The sequence below is a fragment of the Lepidochelys kempii genome, chromosome 10 (genome assembly GCF_965140265.1).
Source record: "Lepidochelys kempii isolate rLepKem1 chromosome 10, rLepKem1.hap2, whole genome shotgun sequence".
Classification (NCBI taxonomy): Eukaryota; Metazoa; Chordata; order Testudines; family Cheloniidae; genus Lepidochelys; species Lepidochelys kempii.
In genome coordinates this window covers 17,100,645-17,117,197 of record NC_133265.1, presented here as the reverse complement: position 1 = coordinate 17,117,197, position 16,553 = coordinate 17,100,645, and the positions used below count along the sequence as shown (strand labels likewise).

Genomic DNA, 16,553 nt, shown 5'->3' with positions numbered 1-16,553 from the left:
ACAGTCTAGAGCACCAGGGCAGGACAGCGACTCTCACAGTCACACTGCCCAGCAAGAGCTCGCAGCCCTGAGTGCTGGTGGCACAGCAAGCTGAGGCTGCGGGGGAGGGGGCATAACAGGGGAGAGGCCGGGGATTAGGCTCCCCAGCCGGGAGCTCAAGGGCTGGGCAGGATAGGCCCACGGGCTGCAGTTTGCCCACCTCTGGTATAAACCATCATGCATATGGATGTAAGACAACCTATAGCTGTTGGGGGTTAGGAAAAATTTCCCTCTGGGCAGGATATCCGTAACTGCCTACTAGTGCAGGATTTAGTGCAGGTACTGGCCCAAGCCAGACGCAGGATACTGGATGGATCACTACATGGGTCACCGATCTGATCCAATATGGCAATTTTTATGTTCATGTATATCTAGAAACAAGAGAAGAAAGTTCACATTGCATGATTGTGATTTACATAATCAAGCTGTACATGTTCTCTACCTATGTGATTTTTGTTCTCACGCTTCCTAAGTAATGATTGGTTTCACCACAGAAAAAGATTGCTGATATTTTTAAGTCTGGTTTAAGTCATTTTTAAGTCACTTTTTACAATATGACAATGTTGATCTCATTACTACTTTTCCTAATGACAGTGAATATATTACATAGCATGAAGGTCTCCGTCCATCAGTGTTATCAACAGACGCTGTAGGTGAGAAGATCTTATCTTCATGGTAGTTTCAGAAATTAGTTTTAGGTTAGCCTATATTGTGCAAATTAGCCAAGTTTCAAATAAGCGTCTGCCCACGCACCTCTCCCCTTCAGAAAGGATTTTCCTATATTCCAAACCATCTGTCTGATTATGAGACTTGCTGTCTGTTAGCAGTGCTTTACTAACAACAGCACAACACCCACACCAGCAGAGCCCAGACAGTGTCAGCTATTTGTCCAGAAGTGGAACATCTCCCTTCTCTCTACTGAGTAGCTGTTCCAAAACGTAATCCTACCTACTACAAGCAGACATCAGAAGAGATTTAAAGTACCACTGTTGTAATTCCTCACTTCTCTTGTAGTACAGGAAACTTGAGGCAACATTCCAATTCTTTTGAAGTACTCTTGCTCCAAAAATAGCAAAACCAGCTTTAAATAACTTGTCCAGCTACCTCCACACTCAATTTCTCCACATATCTTGTTCTGCAACTTTCTGGTTGTTTTCCAGTGTTGCTTCAGTGTGGGAATGCTGTTCTCACACTGCTGGATCCACTCCACTTGCTTGCTAGTCTTTTTTGCTTCCCATTCCACTCGTGTTTCAAAAGTGGAAGATGCAACAGAATGGGATGAAGAAAAGAAACAATTGTGCATATGGGGAATTATATTTCTTATTGGGAGAGACGGGGGAGAAGAGATCCAATTGCAGCATCAGGAGCTCTGGTGAGAGTTCAGAATTTAGTGGGGGATCAGAAGAAAATTGCTTCTGATTATAAAGTAAGTATAGGAAATAAGTAACATGATCTCAAAGTGATTTAGATCATCTAGTATGACCAAGCAAGCATAACTGAAACTCAAGGAGAGTATTCTCACTTAGAACGTTAATATGAATGGTTAAGTTCAGATGTATCCAAATATTAAGATCTTTGCATTAGAAGGCCGTGTAATTGCCATAAGCCATATGGACAGAGTAAAAAAATATACACTAAACGTATTTATAAATGTGAGTTGCAATTTGATCAAAACATCAGGACAAGTGAATAATGATAAAAACTAGGAGGAAAAAGCTGCAGATACCATTCGTTATAGACTACTACTAGAGAATAAAATCTGGACCAAAATCTAAGGAAATCAAAGCCACAGGATACTGTACTCCTGAAGGATTTTGACTACTCAGACAGCTGTTGAGCAATAATTGACAGTTAAGCATGAATCATCTAGAGATGTCTATGTTATAAGAAAGACAGGCTCATGAACCAGAAAATGGAGAATCCAGAGCACCATTGTGAAACTATTTTTTCCAACCAGAAGGAAGCAACTGAGAACCCAGCAGCTAGTAGTCACTACCAATAAGTAAAAGCCCACCACTAAGAATAAGATTTGCAGACTTCCATATTATACATGAAATAAAATTAAAGAGGTAGAAACCATTAGGAAGATCTTATTAATACAGCCATTAATTTTAAAAAGTAGGTAAGAAAGTAATTGAAGGGAATAATACTGATGAACTGACTCCACCATAGCAATTATTTTTGAAGTCAAAGAAATAGGAATATTCCATAAGAATGGAAAAAAGCAAGCGGGTTTGAGGGTTTTGTTGGGGGTTGGAGGGTTAAGTTAGACAATGCCTTACTGCTCAGTAAGTTTAACTGCAACCACTAATATAATGGAACCAAGAGTGAGACAAGAATCCATTAACACCTGAAGAATAATGAAGTCAGGAGCAATAAACAGCACCAGAATGTTTTTAATTTAATTTAAACTAGAACTTACAAAATTCAAAGGAGAGTAATAGGACAAAATGGCAGTAGGTGTCAGAGGAAACCCAAAACAGATCTCCCTTCATTGCATGAAAGAAATGAAAAGTTTAGGGATTCCCACTGCAAATGGAAGTTCAGCCATGCTAATTGGTATATCCCCTTCCATCGTAACACAGGGAGCATACTCCATGGCGACAGCATGGCTGAAGTTCTGCAGGATATCCTCACTGTCTCAGCATCTCCCAGCAAATCCCTAGAAAGTTTCCAACAGAAATTAATCCAGACTCCTACAGAATCCTGGCTGTATGGCATGACAACATAGTATCCAGAGGACCAGAGGCTGGAGGCTGAGGAGAGGCTGTTGGGAGTACCATGGATGTTCCAGCTCTGTGCAGATGCTCTGGAATGCGTAGAATGTCTTAGGATACATCTAAGACAGGTATTACCCTGCGACCTCTTCAGGCTCTTTCACTTTTCTTCCTACCCATCCAAGGTTTCCACCTTGGAAACTTTACAGAGGTCGACTCTAGTTATTTTACTCAGAAGGGAATGGTCAGGCTGCTCTAATAGCAGTTTTACCTTCTCAAATGTCTATTAAGCATCACAAAAAGTTTAATACTTACATAATCTCAAATCCACGGGGGATCATTTCTTTTTTTTTAAGTTTTCTGCAGACTTCCAGGTCTCCACATGGAATGCTGTAAAACAAGAGGACTACTCAGAAATCTTTACATTTTAAAAGCAGACTGCAATAAGTGTAAAATGCACCTTTAAAAATACAACCAACTACCACTATACATGAGAACACCTAAGGAATTTGCAATATATATATTATATATACACATATACATACACACACACACACAACTGAAATCTATGTGTTGTAATAGTAACATTTCTACAAACTATGCAGCCTTTCCATTAGTAAGCGATTAGAGCGATATTAGCCAGCACTAGCTCAGTTTCAGAGACAATTCGCATCAGGCTGCTACATTGTTATTTGTACCTAGAATATAAATAAGGTATCGGAAACAGCAACACTATTTTATCTCAATGGAAGTTTCAGCTTACAGCCATTTCGCTAGCCTGCGCGTTTATGACTTCTAGCGAGGTGCTTCATTTCTTGCACTCAAGACAAGTTAGAGTGAATACTCTAGTATATGCACTAACCAGCAATTAGCAGTGAGTAAGGGGACATCCAGTCCCTAGGACAGGGGTGGGCAAACTACAGCCGGCGGGCTGTATCTGGCCCTTTGGACACTTTAATCTGGCCCTCGAGCTCCCACTGGGAAGCGGGGTCCGGGGCTTGCCCTGCTCCACATGTGCTGTGGCTCAGCGTGGCTCCCGGAAGCAGCGGCATGTCCCCCCTCCAGCTCCTGTGCATAGGGGCAGCCGGTAGGCTGCACACACTGCCCCTACCCCCAAGCGCCGCCCCTGCAGCTCCCATTGGCCAGGAACCATGGGTGGCACCTGCGGACAGGGCAGCAAGCCGAGCTACCTGGCTGTGGAGGGGGAACATGCTGCTGCTTCTGGGAGCTGCTTGAGGTAATTTTTTTAGACTGTATTTATTGCAGTTTGGAAACGTTTGACATTTTATACTGTTGCTCTTTCCCTGGAGCCTGCACCCCTGCCCCACTCCTGCACCCCAACCCCTTGCCCCAGCCCTGATCCACCTCCTGCCCTCCAAACCCCTTGGTCCCAGCCTGGAGCACCCTCCTGCACTCCCAACCCGTTATCCCCAGCCCCACCCCAGAGCCCGCACCCCCTCCCATACCCCAACCCCCAAGTTCGTGAGCATTCATGGCCCACCATACAATTGCCATACCCAGATGTGACCCCCGGGCCAAAAAGTTTGCCCACCCTTACCCTAGGAGAACCAAATAAATACCATTTTGAGTGTAGCTCTACTCTGAAAAGGGACCGCCCCCAAAAAGAGCATTGTAAGGTTCCACGTTTATTGTGTCTCATGGACTTCCAGATAAAACCCAGGTAGGGTATGTCTAGACTAGAGCTGGAAAGTGTGAAATGCTGCTGAAGGCCAGATGCCAGCAATTTTAACATCTGTTAAAACAGTTAGCTCCAACCTTTCCCTAGTTATTTTTAATTCAGTTGTGTTGCACATTGCTCTGTTCAGACTCTATAGTAAGTACCCTGATGCTTGTATCAATCTCTAAATAGCTCCAAACAGCAAGGGATAGTTGGTTTCAGAACTACTCAAAGCTGGTATTTTAACAGAAGTTCTTACCATTGGTTTGCTAAACTTGTAAGGTTAGACTTACCACACCTCACAACGCTAACGTGTGGGATTCAAAATAAAGAAGTAGCTTGAGCTAGCAGTTAGGGAAGTCGTATCTACTCAAGTATATATTTTAAAAGGTCCTCCAGAAGATCAGAGTTTTTGTGGTGAGGGCCAAAGTACACTTTAATTAGGTCCCTGGGTCATGGCTACAAAGTTATGGTGGCCATGTGCTATTGTCAGTTCATGGCATCTTCCTCACTGGTGTCAACAGAAATTTTACACCAAAGCAATTTAGAAGGTGGCCCTTAACTTTTTAGTGGTTTAATACTCTGTGGGAAAAAAAGATTATGCAAAAAGCCATCAAGAGCACCATATCTTCCCTCACTTTTCCTCCCCTTCTGCTGGATATCATGCAGTGGTTTTAAGACTTTTTGGCATCTCCTTCTGGCTTCCTATACTTCCCCATTTTGGTGCTTTGGAACTCTTGATCTCTGCAAGAAAGGCATCATTTTAATATGGAAAGGCTGCAGAAGCAGAATAACTAGTGTTCTAGTCACTTTCCTTCCAGGTGCAAGAGCTTCTGCAGTTGAGGAGGAAACAGTTATCTTTGTGAGGAAAACAACAGTAGTATGATCATACTCTTTTTGCCCTCTTCAGCAGGCTTTATATACGAACAGATAGAGGTGGACAGAAATGGACTTGGGCCACGTTTCCACTTGGAAGGCTTTGCCAGTACAGATATACCAGCAAAGCACTCCTACTGTGGACAAAGCTTATACATGCAAAAGTGCACTTTTGTCAGCATAGCTTATCCAGCCCCAGTCCTCCTCTCTCCTTCCACCAAGTGAAATAAGCTAAACTGGCAGTATAATGCATCTACACTAGGGGCTTTTGCTAGCCAAGCTATAATGGTTGGGGATCACACATCTTCACATCCCTGCCGGACATAGCTAGGCCTAAAAAAATGTGTTGTGTACAACTGGCCTTAGTCCCATCCACGGCAGAAGTAGATATGTGTGAAATATTTCACAAGGAAGCCTAGAAAAAGGAAAGGTTTTCCAGGTTTTGTGGTAATTGAGGAGCTCTAATCAGGAATGTTGAGGTTCAAGAATCTTTCAGTGAACCAGAGAAATGTTATGAACATGAGTGAAACCACTGAAGTTCTGGTTTTGCACAAATTCAAGACAAACAAAATGAAGTAAAATTCTAGTGTCAGATGAATTTTGCTTTGAGTTTTGGGTCCAAACCCAGGGGATGTGAACCCAGATGAATCAAAACTGGAAAAAGTTTGCACAAAATTCTGCAAACAGAAATATTTTATTTTGGGGTGTGGGATTAACACACACATACACACACCCTGTGCATGAGGCCTATTAAAATAGAAAAGTGATTAGGATCACACAAACCTCCCTAGTTTGTCTTTGCAGCCAGCTCTGTATGGAAGTGACTGAGTACACTTTTGGCTGCTGCTGCTCGTGGGCGAAATTATAGCGTAATCAAGTGATGGAAGAGCTGATGAACACATTGCTCAATCAGCAGGCGAGTTAGAATTCTGAAGCCTACAAACTGTTCGGCTCCCCCGAGGTGAAGCTCTCTCTCAAGGGAATCCTCAATTTAAGTAAGAAAAGTCAGTTTAAAGTTGAGCTAGACAGGGAAATGAAGTGTAGAATCAGAGGACAAAACCCCCACCTTTGAAATGTCACCCTATATTTCTAGAAGCCAGTTTACAGCAAGTCCAGAAACTCACTATGACTGCAGCTCATGGTTTGGGGCCAATTAGCTGTGCCAAGAATCAGAATTTCAGACGCTTCGTCGTAGCATGACCTGCGACCGTCTTCCAACATCCAAAGCTACCCTGCAGCAAGTCCCATAATAGCTGGGAAGTAGTTAAGAATTTGTTAAATGATCATGTCTAGACATTGTGTTAGCAAAAGACGTAGTCTAGGAATGTACCATTAAAGAAAGTTCTTTCCTTCCATGCACTCCGCACAGAAGACACCTGTTCTGCTATGTTCTTTATCCAAATGCATACTATGAAAGGGAAAGAGCAACAGTATAAAATGTCAAACGTTTCCAAACTGCAATAAATACAGTCTAAAAAAATTACAAGTAGGTGTTTCAGCCCATCATGCTGTGTTAATTTTAGAACAAGGCTAACTGAAGAAAACAGACTGAAGAACAAAGTGAAAGATGATAGGGGAAGACATATCTAAAAGATTGGAGTAAAAACACGGAGACATTCTATACCCTGGGGGAACACCCTGTACCCCCACCCCCATATTTCTCATCTGTATATAATTATGATATTACATATAAAGCATGCCTTATAAGGTAACAGGGGAAAGATTAGGATCTGCTGAAAGTCATTTCTCTATCCATATATGTATATAATTAATGCATAGGAAGTTATGAGAATTGTGTTGTATGGTTGTCACTAAAACATGCTGTAAGTTGGGGAATCAGCCAGCTATTATCTCCCCAGAGGCAACAGCAAGGAAAGTAACCAACGCCCGCCCGGGCAGGGTGTCAAACAACCCCTCAACAACCATTGTCCAGCACGAGAGCTACAATTCAATGACTCATCTGCATGAGACCACACCAGGGGAATTGCTCGACCTTGCCTGGAGACTCAGCAATGCCCGCCAGACATGCCTGGACTTGTGCTCCCCAAGCATATGGGGCTGAGGATATAAAACAGAACACAGTGGCCACATGCTGGGCCTTTCTCCTTCACCCACCTACGCTGCAAGTAACAAGGACACTCTGAAGACACCAACTGAGGGGACTGGCCCAGATTTCAAGGATGAAATCTGTGTACTATGAACTGCAATATCCAGTGGTCAGAAAAACTACTTAGTCTAGTTGTTGCCCAGTCTAATAGGGTAGAGAGTTTTTTGCCTATCACTTAGGGCTCGGCTACACTTGCGAGTTACAGCACAATAAAGGAGCCCTGGGCACACTAGCTCACTACCCATCCACACTGGCAAGGCACGTAGAGCGCTCCGAGTCCGCAGCTACAGCGCTGCTGGTACTCCACCTCGGCGAGTGGAATAACGTTTGCTGTGCCCTCGCTGGAGCGCCGCGGCGCCAGTGTGAACGAGGTGTTACATTACTGCGCTCTGACCAGCCTCCGGAAAGGTCCCATAATCCCCTTAAGTCAAGTGGCCACTCTTGTCATTATTTGGAATCAGCTGTAGGAATGCGGAAATGCCCTTTGAAAGCTCCGTTTCTGACAACTGGCTGCTTATCTGCTCCGAGACAAAGCAAGCCATTAGTGTGGAATGCTGTGTGTGGGAGAGAGGCGAAGGGGGGTGACGGGGGTCTGCTGCTGTCTGAACTTACAAGACAGCATGCTGACATGCTCTCAGTCCCCCAAAAACCCACTCTCTCCCCCCCCACATACACACAACACTGGAGAGAAAGAGAGTCACACTCCACCCCACCTCCCCATTTGGAAAGCACGTTGCAGCCACTTGCATGCTAGGATAGCTGCCCATAATGCACCGCTCCCAATGCTGCTGCAAGTGCCGCAAATGTGGCCACGCCAGCGCGCTTGAAGCTGTCAGTGTGGACAGACTGCAGCGCTTTCCCTACTGCGCTCTCCAAAGGCTGGTTTAACTTAAAGTGCTCTACATCTGCAAGTGTAGCCATGCCCTTGATATCACTTCAAATCTACTGACTACAAAAGGTAGATTTTTTTTACTGTTTATCTTTACCAGTGAGTTTGCCTAAAATGTGTGGTAAATCTGCTCAGGTTTTGTAAAGGCTGGTATATGCCCACTTTCCACTGATGAAGTGGTGAACCAATTAATAAATCTGCATTGCTCGTCTTGAGAGTGCAAGCTGGTAATGCTGGAAGCTGGGGGAATTTGGGCTCTGGGGCCTTTCTCTGTGAGATTCATGAGCGGCTCTGGGAGCATTCATGCAATGTAGCTGGGTGCGGAGTCTCCACATGCAGTCGTGCTGAGCGATAACAGCACCTGGAGGGGTTTGCTGCTGGCCACTAGCAAGGCATTGTGAGAGACAGCCCAGGGGGCACAGCGGTCCCACAGTCCCAGGCTCCATCCCGGGGATCCCGTCACAGGTACTCACAACTAGTTTTGTTCTTTAAAAGACCCATTGCTTGAAGTTGCTTTTGGATCCCTTTGCTTTTTCAGCAAAGGCAGCCCGTCACACTACTCTTGCATTGGTTCTTGGATGTTTTCCCTCTTCCAAACCTCTATCTTTTATGACCTGAACCACAAAGTAACCGCAGAGTTTGTTCCTTTTCATTTTCTATTGAACATCATTTTTAAAAAGTTTATAAATCCTTTAGGACACAGGTACAATATCATGGGGTATATCCTGTACTTGTAGGTGGTGAGCTGATGATTTCTTTGGTCTTCTCCATACAAGCTACAATCCTAAGAAGCCCATCATGCAAACCTAGAAGCCTGCTTAGCACACTAGCTTTTCTTATTATGTATACTACAGTTTCCCCATCTAAGCCTGAGCTAGGCTCAGTACAATCACATAGTGTGAAACAGACTTTGCTTTGAAGAGTTTATACAACCAAAATAGGTGGACAGTGGGTGGAGCGGAACCAAGCCACAGCCAGATGAAGTGACCACTCAAATATATGGAGTCAGTTAGTGGCAGAGCGTGAACCACAACCCAACTCTCCTGCTTCCCAGTCCAGTTCCTATCCTCTAGCTACTTTAAAATGACAACATTTTAACACATAAATGAATATTTCTTTCACTGCATGATACTCAGATTTGTTCCTCTTTGCTTAGAAGCAAAGATGTTTTTACTGATAACACTAGCTATTTAAAGATTAAACGTCTAATTTTCATAATTCCTTATTGACTTCACTGGCAACTCTGGATACTTAGCCACTCTGAAAAGTCAAGCCGTAAGCCTACTGATTTTTTAAATGCTAAAATACTAATAACCAAGCATGTTGTTTCCAGAGTTCATTATTGGCTTTAGCATAACTTCATTGTTACTTGAGGTTTCTAATACAGAAGTTGAATAACCAAAATAGCACACCAGCATAGCCACTAGTAAAATTAACAAGTAGTTTAAATATGCTAAGCTGTGATGCCATCGTATTGCACAAGCTAAAGGCAATAAGGCTGCAGGGTAAATGACAAATGTAAGGTAAGATACTGATATGCAGAGTCCTAGATTCTAAGGCCAGAAGGTACCCCTCTGATCATCTAGTCTGACCTCCTGTATAACAAAGGCCAGGGAACTTCCCCCAAAAAATTCCTACAGGAGATTTCAGAAAAACGTAATTGTAATTTAAAAATCTCCAGTGATGGAAGATCCACACGTTTTGGTAAATTGTTCAAACAGTTAATTACCCTCACTTTAAAAAAAATTTACGCCTATTTCCAGTCTGAATTCGTCCTGCTTCAACTTCCAGCCGACTGGTTTGGAAGTAGCTGGCCTGCAAGCATTTAATCTCTTTGAGCATTATCAATTTGCCCAGGACAAAATAGAATCTGTAGAAAACTCTGCCCAGACTATCGTCAAATCAGCTTGAGTAGGAGACAACAACTCCCTCCTTCCCAGCAATAAGCAAATTTACTTGTAAGACAAATTTTTTAGACTGCAATGTGAATTAAACATGTTTGTGGGACTTAACCTGTCTTACTTTCCTTAAGAATTCTTGGAAGCTGTGAGACTGCTTCCATTTTTTTAAGAAAATTAAATCTAGTTTTGGTAGATCTGTCAATGTAAATATACTTAATTTATTCTGTATGTAGAAAATAAGAATATGAAAGCAAACAACTGCCGAATAATGTATAAAATTGGACTTTTCTCCCCAAAAGCAGATTCCCTGCTTCAGCTGATTAATGGTGTTATGACACAGGTTCAGTGCATGGTGGGACATCTTGGCATGAGTGGGAAAGCCCCAACCTGTAGGATAGTAACTTTGGCAACTTGTTGGACAAGTTGTAAAATTCTAAAAAGAGGAAGAGGCCAAAATACCTAATGAAGTCAGGTTTTAGAATTCAGATGCTCATAGAAATTTTACAAAAACTTTGCTGTCCACCTTAATATTTTCATTATTATATTTAAATTTACATGTTAGCACCACACAGGAATTATTTGTTCTGAGCACAGTCAACTCCCAAGGAAATTCCTTCATTGGCATGGGGGCAGTATTTAAATTATGTATACGGGATTGTTTTAAATAAAATCTTAAGGTAAATGGAAGTGATTAAGAATAAAAATTTAACAGAGTATATTTTGACTTCTATACAGTTTATTTATTTTTAAAACAGAACCTAAGAATGGCCATACTGGGTCAGACCAAAGGTCCATCTAGCCCAGTATCCTGTCTTCCTTCAGTGGCCAATACCAGGTGCCCCAGAGGGGATGAACAGAACAGGCAATCATCAAGTGATCCATCCCCCTTCACCCATTCCCAGCTTCTGGCAATCAGAGGCTAGGGATACCCTCCCTGCCCATCCTGGCTAATAGCCATTGATGGACCTATCCTCCATGAATTATCTAGTTCTTTTTTGGTAAGTAAAGGAGAAACTAATATTAAATTACCTGCAAAGGCCTGATTTCCCAAGTTTTGCTTTCTTTATTACTGTTAGCAGCATAAGGAATGCAACTTATGACTCTGTTTAGAAGTTAGCAATATCACCATCAATAGCTACACTAGAAATATAGAACCTTTGAGTGCCTGAACTCAGGTTATAACCAATAACAAAGCCTTTTGGTTCTCCTTTAGAAGGTTTAGTTTGGTTGGTTGGTTTTTGTGCGTTTTTTAATAGCTTGAGCCGACACGCATTTTGATAATAGCTTGGCACTTAAAAAAAATAAATAAATAAAGGCAGCTTTCACTTCACCTTTGAATTCATTAGATGATTGCTCACTTTTGAAAAATTAAAATGTACCAACCATAATAGCTACACTCACTGCGCAGAAGGCATAACATACAATTTCAGATACATGAAGCTTGGATACTTTATGCACTTTATCTTCAGCATTTCTAAAGCATCTATTACATTAGTGTCTATATACTGAACAAGAGTACTGAGAGGCCCTGCTATATTGAAAATTCTGTAATGCAAACATTTAATATTTAGCTTGGGAACAGTACCACTGCCCCATATACAAATACCCACAAACTATAGGAGATTTGGATTCAAACTTGTTTGCTTGAACCCATCTCTAGAAGACAAACACACACTTGATTTTTTTTTAGTAATCTCTAATGTTTGTCTGAAGAGATTGGCCTTTTCCCATCCCCACAAGGCTAACAAAGGGTCAGACTGAGGCTTAGATACATGAAAGTAACAAGAAATTAGATTGTAAAAGCTAGGAAATCCAGAGTAAAAATTGCTGCTCATCCACTTTTGTGCACAAATAAAAAAAACAGAATCTGTGCATCACACACTCCTGTTGAGATCTGTTTAATATTTATACCCAATGACATATTAGCAGCAGCATGACAGCCTTAGATATCAATTTGCTCACTTTTTCAGCTTAACTTTTTGGTTATAATGGAAAAAACTGACAGAAGTTCAATAGTAGCACTACTGGTTATTAAAGGTTTGCCTGCTCTAAAGCACATATACATACAGAAGCGATGGTGGCATTTAGAACTATTCTGTGAAATGTTGGTAAAGTATCATAGCTAGGGCCCTACCAAATTTAGGGTCCACTTGGGTCAATTTCACGGTCATAGGATTTTAAAAATTGTAAAATTTCATGATTTCACCTAGTTAAATCTGAAATTTCATAGTGTTGTAATTGTAGGGGTGCTGACCCAAAAAGGGGTTGTGAGGGGGGGGTCACAAGGTTATTGTAGGGAGGTTGCGGTACTGCTACCCTTACTTCTGCGCTGCTGCTGGCAGCGGCGCTGCCTTCAGAGCTGGGCAGCTGGCAAGCAGCAGCTGCTGGCTGGGAGCCCAGCTCTGAAGACAGAGCTGCCCCTAGCAGCAGCACAGAAGTAAGGATGGCATGCTATGATATTGCCACCCTTACTTCTGCGCTGCTGCCTGCAGAGCTCTCAGTCAGCAGCCGTCACTCTAGGACCCCCCAGCTCTGAAGGCAGCAGTGCAGAAGTAAGGGTGGCATGGTATGGTGCTGCTACAGGTGAAGCGCTGCCTTCAGAGCTGGGCACTCGGCCAACAGCCGCCACTTTCCGACCACCCAGCTCTGAAGGCAGCACAGAAGTAAGGGTGGCAATACTGTGACCCCCTTTTGGGTCAGGACCCCCAATTTGAGAAACGCTGGTTCCCCCGTGAAATCTGTATAGTAGAGGGTAAAAGCACACAGATTTCATGGGGGGGGGAAGACCAGATTTCACGGTCCGTGATGTGTTTTTCATGGCTGTGAATTTGGTAGGGCCCTAATCATAGCTCATGCTTAAATCTAGTCTGACCTCCTACATTTTGCTCAGTATTCCTAAAATGACCAACAAACAGTTCTTGACTATATCTGAGCAATAGTGCCTCAAACATCATTCTTCCACTGCCCAAATGCTCCCATTAAAGAACACTTTTCTAATACCTACCCTATTATTTTCCTTCAAGATATCAGTTCTTCTCCCATCGCTTACACAAATAATTAAAAGAGTCTCTAAATAATTCCCATTCATATATCTAGCTTGAAGGCATTTATAGACAACATGAGTATGTTGGGTTCTCCATTCTACAGAAGCATAGCTCCCTCAGACTCTTCAGGTCTTAGCCTCCAATTCCTGGATCACCTGTATTGCCCTGCTTTGTAATTTTTCTATCGTGTTTGAACTGTGAAGTTCAGAACCTCACACAGAATGTCAAGCGAGAGGTACATAAGGCTATACAACTACCTCACCTGTTCTACAGGTGATCCCTTTACGTAGGCATAAACACCACATACTGGGTATATTTGCCATGGTATCAGAGCTGCAAATTCATATTTGGTTTTCCAACTATCATCATCCCTCGGGCTCTCAGACTCTCTGAATAACAAGAGTTGCCACTGCTAAGCAGTTCCCAAGATGCTATGTCATGGCAGCATAAAGTTACAGTAGATGTCAGCTATAAAGGATTATAGTTAGGACTCTTGGGTTTTCTGACCTTAATTTGTAACTACTTAACATTCCAGCACTTTAAGTATTTGACTCTTATGAGACTTCTAGACAAGATAAGAAGTCTGTTGTCTGCCAAGATAACTCAGTTGTATAGAAGGCTGCCTAGCATTTGTACACTCTTCAAGAGAGCTTCAGTTTACTAGGATCTGTTTAAAGAGGGTAAATTGCAGTTGGCTCTTTACCAGAAGACAACACATGCTAACGTAAGTTACTATGCAATTACCATTGTTTCAAGTTGAGTTACTATGTCATTACTGCAGAATAACCTACAGTCAAGTATACAATTAATCCATGTCACCAGTGCAGATAATCCACAAAACATTAAAACCATTTAAGATATTGTTTGAAAAAATTTCTAGACACCCAAAAGCCAGAGGACAAAGCCTGCCAATAAGGGGCAAATAAAGATGAAGGCGACCGAAAGATAAGAGGCAACCCCTTAATGTGAACCCCACCTGCATGGAAGAAAGCAGGATTTGGGATTCCTAGCAGGGTTGCTACAGGTCTCCTTTGTATCAACTGGCTAGTAAGCCTCTAATATGTCTCAAGTTTATTCCTTCATCCCCTCAGGATCCAGGATAGGAAAGATCTTTCTTCAGCCTTAGTGTTGGGAGTGGAAAGAATCTCTGTTACTCTAACAATTCCCAGCCTCCACTTTTGGTGTCCTTCCATCCCAGCCAACAAAAATGTACTTAAAATATTTCTAGAATACTCATTACTACAGTACCTAAATGCCTAATGGAACACCTCAATTGTTTGTGCTGTTTGTACCTTTTACAAACACAGCAGAATGAAAGTGTGTCAGTTTCACCACTACCCACAGGGATATCAATAATAGTAGTGACACTAACCAATACCTCCTACACCAAGAGCAGCAAAAACCACCAAGACTGCCGGAGCATGGGGCAACAGAGGCAGTGACATTGTTTGCAGAGTCCAGAAGACAGCACTGGGCCAGTTTACAGTGGATTCACTTTCAGAGTGTTATAGTCACAGCTATAGAGGCTAAGATTCTTTTTAAAATGATAGCTCAGAATATTACTTTCCCCATCTATCCTCCCTCTTCCCACTCCATACACATACTCATGGAGCACAAGGTACAGGATTCTATCTATCTCCTACATAGGGCTACAAAGAAGAAGGCGGCAGAGTTCTCTTCATTACCCTCATTGACATATACAGAAGAGAGGTCAGAACGTGGTCCTTGAATTTGAAGCCAGTCAGATAGCCTGGCAGCCTCTATCCTTTGGACAGTGCTCCACCTCTAAGTAATCTTTTTTTCCAGACTTGCAGAAGTAACTGCCCTAGATTTTGTTGCCCAAATCACCCTCTTGTCCTGTTATTGTTATTGTTGCCCTCCTTCATGTTAAGTGCTTAAGATCATAGCACCAAAGTGTATTACAAAAATTTATAAAACCCAATGAGTTATAAAAAACTACTGCTACAATCAGAGACTGAACAAATCAGCCAAGTTTATCAGGAACAAGACAACACTTAAGTAAGAGCTAAAGCAAAACACTGCATTCTGAAGGCCACCAACCCCATTTCTGGGATCTAGTGGCAAATTAGAGATCATACAGGTTATCAGCCTCAAGACTGAAGGAATCACAAGAACATCAAGTTGAGCTGTCAAAGAGTATTACTGCTACAAGTACACCCTTAGTATCTCAGCAATCTTTAAACAAATTTATGAATGTTGAGCTCAACATTAGCTATTATGAAATAATCAGAATAAAAAAATTACTGTATAACCTGAACTTTCCAACAAGTTTCTAACACCAGTTGCACTGGACTTAGATCTAGTTTGTCAACACAAATCAAGAACTCTACTGCTGCAGCTCCTTTCCACCCCTGATAATACTGATACTTAGTTGCATACTGCATGTTGCCTTTCATCTGAGGGAGCTATAAAAGCTCTTCACAGACTATTAATTAAGCCTTACAGTACACTTGTGAGGTAATTTTTTAAAAAAATAAGAAAACAGAGCCAAGAACAGATATCATGACTACGAGCCCTATGTTTTAGCCAAGAGACCATCCTTCTGCTCCTGATAAGTACCTGGAAAGTGAGTGACCAGAGACCCAGCAAAGCTTTTATTAGAGGCACACTCAAGAGGCACAAATGTTCAACATTACTTCTTTCCACTGTTAGCCCAAGTCAAATATTAACAACTACTAACCATGTATTAAATGTTTAACATGGAGATTCCAAACTAGATACTAGAAATCTGTATTTAGAAAAAGATATCTTCTAACCATTCTAGTCAACTACTTCCCCAAATTTAAAGGCAGAATAATTAGTTTACAATGGAACAATCCTGAAGTTGAAAGGCTGATCACAAGAGTATTAGGAGTCTTCAGAAAATATAGTACTGGCTTAACCTGAAGCTCTTCCTTAAGAGCCAAATGTCTAGTATTGGAATGTGGTACTCAATGGCAATTGTGAGGTTAAAAAAAACAAAAAACAAAAACAAAAAATGTTGTTACAATCCATACCACAGCCTAAAGATGGAATAATTAATTTAGAAGAATGTTCTCAAAAACAGGCATCTTGCCACAGAAATCAAAGGTATCCATGCATTTTTATAAAACATAGCATCAATCGTTTTAGCTACGCTGCATAAAGAAATCCAAATATTCCTTTTGATAATCGTAGTACGAAATAAAGTCTTTCCAATTCATGTTTGTTTCAACATTGTTTACATAAGTTATTCCCATCTTACCTATAACAGTGTCTACATAACCTAAGCACTAGGCGTGATTAGGGAACATTTGCAGCTT

At 41.9% G+C, this 16,553-nt stretch overlaps 1 protein-coding gene across 3 annotated transcripts in view; it reads right to left on the bottom strand.

Annotated features, from left to right (window-relative positions):
- Positions 1 to 16,553, bottom strand: part of DCUN1D3 (defective in cullin neddylation 1 domain containing 3) — a 32,802-nt gene that overhangs the window by 14,958 nt on the left and 1,291 nt on the right. For 2 of the 3 annotated variants that reach the window (XM_073362237.1, XM_073362236.1), the window contains one exon: positions 3,072 to 3,146. The gene's annotated coding sequence lies outside the window, so the exon portion shown is untranslated. Of the gene's footprint in view, positions 1 to 199; positions 411 to 3,071; positions 3,147 to 16,553 lie in introns of all 3 variants that reach the window. The other variant, XM_073362238.1, reaches the window with a different exon arrangement.